This window comes from Melanotaenia boesemani, chromosome 2 (assembly GCF_017639745.1).
Source record: "Melanotaenia boesemani isolate fMelBoe1 chromosome 2, fMelBoe1.pri, whole genome shotgun sequence".
NCBI lineage: Eukaryota > Metazoa > Chordata > Actinopteri > Atheriniformes > Melanotaeniidae > Melanotaenia > Melanotaenia boesemani.
In genome coordinates this window covers 6,708,174-6,713,457 of record NC_055683.1, presented here as the reverse complement: position 1 = coordinate 6,713,457, position 5,284 = coordinate 6,708,174, and positions in this window count along the sequence as shown.

The window sequence follows — 5,284 nt, the reverse complement described above, 5'->3', positions numbered from 1 at the left end:
GTGTCTATATTAATATATATATATATATATATATATATATATGCGATTAATCTCATGTCATGCGATTAATCGCTATTAAAAAATTTTAATCGTTGCCCAGCACTATATATATATATATGTGTGTGTGTGTGTGTGTGTATGTGTGTGTGCGTGTAATCTCCTGGACCTTGGCTCCAAAGATTTTTCTCTAACTGGACCACTTTAAATTGTAGTTGAATAACCCTGTTCTAAATCATCTCTACCATGTTCTAGATCTTAATTCAGAATTCATATCTCATCATCTCATCAACCGTCTCCATGGTGATAATTTCTGTCATAAAACCAGCAGATGTGACGACTGAACAGCTAACATTGATGAAGAAACTGATAAAAATGATGATCTGGTTAAAAACATGTTTTTCCTTTTATCACTGAAGTGAGTGTTTGTGCAGCAGTGATAAAAGTCCTACAGCAGCATCACCCAAAGTAAACACCTGCTGATAAAACACATCATTGGCAGTTTGTTTTACAAGTTTTTCTTCACTTTAGTTGTAATAATCAGGTCAAAATTTGATAAAATCTAGACCTAAAGAAATGGTCTCATCTGTGCCCCCATTTTCCTGGTTAGTTCTCCTGTCTGGCCCCCCATCAGAAACTTTCTAGACCCGCCCCTGCATAGCTGAAGTATAAATCCTTTCCATGGCTACATCCTTTCGTCAGCTACTTTGTTCTAGAAGATTTTGCCAAAAACAACACTTTGGGGTAAAAACGTGATGTGTGAATCATGACCTGCTAGTTTCCTGCATCTCAGCTGAACGATGAACTAACACAACAAGAGATAAGTCGATCAGCTGATCACTGAGAGCCATTCATGGAACAAAATGAGAGGAGGGGGAGGAAACAGCTTTTTTAATTAATTAATTTATTTTTATTATTATTTTTCCTGTCTTCCGTAAGCACTTTGAGATTACCTGCAATATGAAGTGCTATACAAATAAAATTTATTATTATTTATTATTATTGAGACGACCAGAGCATCACTACACTAAAAGAAATAATTTGTTGAATGAACTTAAAAAAAATAATGGAAATCATTTCCACACAATTAAATTAAATTGTTTAACTTATTTTTGTCTAGTGTGAGTCAGTTCAGTTGTGTCTGTTTAACTAATTTTACATCAGTTTGATTTAAACTAATACTTTATGTTAGTTCAACTTAATTTACATCGGTTAAATTAACTTCACTGTATCTAATATAATCTAATATAAACTAATTAAAAAAGAGTTTAAAAGACTTATCTAAATAGGATCAGAGTAAATCATAAAGAATGAGTTTTCTTTACTCAGATATATTTGGTTGACCCAAACCAAGGATATTTGGTTTAAAGAACTGAAATGTTTAATGTTGAAAATAAATTAATTAATTAGGTGGAAATGATTTCCATGATTTCTTCAAGTTCATTCAACAAAATAAAATCAAAACTTTGGTGCCAAATGTAGGAATAAAAACACAGTCATTACATGTTTGAACCAAACTGTATTTAAGCCAAAAAACAACAACAGTCTAATAAAATGGTGACGCTGGCTTACAAAAGCTGTGTAGGGACCTTATAAAAACAAAAAAACCGCAGAACACTGTTCTCAGTTTCTTAAGTGCACACATGTTTTTAGTTTTCTTAATTCACAAAAAAAATTAAACAGAAAAAAAACCATATCTAACAAAGACTAACAAAAATATAAACGAGTAAATAAATAAAAAATAACCCCCTTAATGGCACTCCCAGTTCACCTGACAGTCTGCAGACAGTAATGGATTCAATATAATATTAGACAATGTTCAAACTTGTCAAGTTTTGAGGAAAAAATGTATTTCTTAAATATGCAGCAGCTTACTACTGTCTAAGAAATGAAAAAAGAAAGATGTGACTAAAAGTATATTCAGTATTTTACATTACTGTTCAAGTTTCTCTTAAATTTACACACACAAAAGGCTTTTGGCTAACATGTTACAAAACTGTTAAAGTTGAAAAATGTATTATGAAATAATCTTTAAAGCTGCTGAGACTATTTTACTTCTCCCAGAGACTTGGTTACTGCTTTAAAGTGCAACATGAACCCTTTAACAACAGTTATAAAGAAAGAACAGTATGTTGGGCCGTGTGTGAAATGTGCTCTCGTTTTAGCCATTTCCACGCCAGCAGTGTTTTCAGAGTTTGGACTTTGGGTGAAAACCTGTTTCTTTCTGTCTCTAGAATTATTTTCTGCACAACCTCAAATGTACAATTTAACTCAGGAAAGAATTTAGGAAAAAAATTAAATAAAGTGTTTTTGGAAGTTTATTCCATCTTCAGTATTTCACATTGCTTTTAACATATTTCTCTTAAATATAGTCAGCACTCTAAAAGCTAAACTTTCATAGTCGTTTGGTTGACATGTTACACAACTGTAATGTATTATGAAAGAATCATTAATAAACTGTTAAGATTATTGTAATTGTCCCAAACCCAGACTTTACCGCTTTTACGTGCAACATGAAACCTTTAAAGGCAGAATTTGTAGGATTTCACGGCAATTCTTTCCAACGCCAGGTGGCAGTAATAAATAAAACACAACTCCGTCACCTCCACAAACCACCACAGGGTGGCAGTAATGAGCAATACTCCTCACCCCTCCCACCCCCAATTCACACAGCAACGCCACTTTCATCTCCACCGTCCACAAGACTTATTTAGGAGCTGAGATGGCATCCAGTTTTTCAACTCCAAGTGAACCAGTAAGTAACTGTTTAAACAAGTTCTGCCTCACGCTGAAAATTGTAATTTACTGTGTTGTTTGCGAAGTAGTACATGTTAAAATTGCAATGTAGCATTATGGAATAAACAATGCTAGTAAATGAGGCAAAGCTATGTGATTAGCTATCTAGTTGCTAGGTTAATTATAACGTTATAAATGTTCGCAAATATTCAGCTAATATTAGACTGACTTAGACTAACAGAGAGTGACACGATAACACAATGCAGAATTTGCAGGTTTGAATGTTATAGACATGTCAATTTGTGCACTTGTGTTTTCAGAGTGACGGGGACAATGTGTCACAAAGTCCGCAGCGTTTGAGCCGAGGCAGGTCAGGTGGACGGTCGAGAGGACGGGCAAGAGGGTTCAAGGTACGAGGCAGAGGCAGAGGCCGAGGAACACGAGCTGTAGCTTCCAGCGCTGAGCACTCGGATAGAGTTGAATAGTATCGCCGTGACCATTTGGCTGCCACACAGGTAAAATGCATACATGAGGACGTGGTTGTGAAAGCTCTCCAAGTAAGCTGTAGATCTATTGAAGTTAAAAAAAATTAAAAAAGAGATACACACATACAAACAAAGTACTGAGATATTAAATTTTAAAACACAGAAACCTACCTAAAACGCAAGTACTTATGGATATCCTTCAGCCACCGCTTCTTCAGAACAATATTCACAAGCGCTTCATGAGCCTTTGAATCTTTCTCTATCCACTCCTTTTGGGCTTCCTCTATTGGACCATGTTGACATTGGCCAGTTGCCCACTCATGCTCATTGCATACGTGGTGGATTATTCCAACCCACAGTATCTATCTTAACTTTAATAAAGCCTTTGATCTATCTATTATCGAGGCTTTTTTTCTTTTCTTGACTATAATAAAGCCTTTGATCTATCTGTTATGTTGGCTTCATTTCATTTATTGACTTTAATAAAGCCTTTGATCTATCTGTTATTGTGGTGTTTTGTCCTTTCTTGACTTTAATTAAGCCTTTGATCAATCTATTATGGTAGCTTTATTTCTTTTCTTGACTTTAATAAAGCCTTTGATCTATCTATTATTGTGCTTTATTCAATTTATTAACTTTAATAAAGCCTATGATCTATCTGTTATGGTGGTGTTTTTTCCTTTCTTGACTTTAATACAGCCTTTGATCTATCTATTATGGTGGCTTTATTTCTTTTCTTGACTTTAATAAAGCCTTTGATCTGTCTGTTATGGTGGTGTTTTGTCCTTTCTTGACTTTAATTAAGCCTTTTTTCTATCTGTTATGGTGGTGTTATGTCCTTTCTTGACTTTAATAAAGACATTGATATATCTGTTATGGTGGTGTTATGTCTTGTCTTAACTTTAATAAAGCCTTTGATCTACCTAATATGGTGGCTTTATTTCTTTTCTTGACTTTACTAAAGCCTTTGATCTATCTGTTATGGTGGTGGTTTGTCCTTTCTTGACTTTAATAAAGCCTTTCATCTATCTATTATGGTGGCTTTATTTCATTTATTGACTTTAATAAAGCCTTTGACCTGTCTGTTATGGTGGTGTTTTGTCCTTCCTTGACTTTAATTAAGCCTTTTTTATATCTGTTATGGTGGTGTTATGTGCTTTCTTGACTTTAATAAAGACTTTGATCTTTCTGTTATGGTGGTGTTATGTCTTGACTTAACTTTAATAAAGCCTTTGATCTACCTAATATGGTGGCTTTATTTCTTTTCTTGACTTTACTAAAGCCTTTGATCTATCTATTATGGTGGTTTTATGTCATTTCTTGACCTTAATAAAGGCTTTGATCTATCTGTTATGGTGGCGTTCCTTCATTTCTTGACTTTAATAAAGCCTTTGATCTATCTATTATGTTGGTGCTATATCGTGTCTTGACGTTAATAAAGCTTTTGATCTATCGGTTATGTTGGCATTATATAGTTTCTTGACGTTAATAAAGCTTTTGATCTATCGGTTATGTTGGCATTATATAGTTTCTTGACTTTAATAAAGCCTTTGATCTATTTATTATGGTGGTTTGTATAGTTCATTAACTTTAATAAAGCCTTTGATCTATCTGTTATGGTGGTGTTTTGTCCTTTCTTGACTTTAATAAAGCGATTGATCTATCTGTTGTGGTGGTTTTATGTCATTTCCTGACCTTAATAAAGCCTTTGATCGATCTATTATGGCGGCTTTGTTTAATTTATTGACTTTAATACAGCCTTTGATCTATCTGTTATGGTGCTGTTTTGTCCTTTCTTGACATTAATAAAGCCTTTGATCTATCGTCTATAGTGGCTTTATTTCATTTCTTGACTTTAAGAAAGCCTTTTGTCTATCTATTATGGTGGTTTTATGTCATTTCTTGACGTTAATAAAGCCTTTGATCTATTTGTTATGGTGGTGTTTTGTCCTTTCTTGACTTTAATAAAGCCGTTGATCTATCTATTATGGTGGACTGGTCAGTTTATTGACTTTAATAAAGCCTTTGATCTGTCTTTTATGGTGGTGTTTTTTCCTTTCTTTACT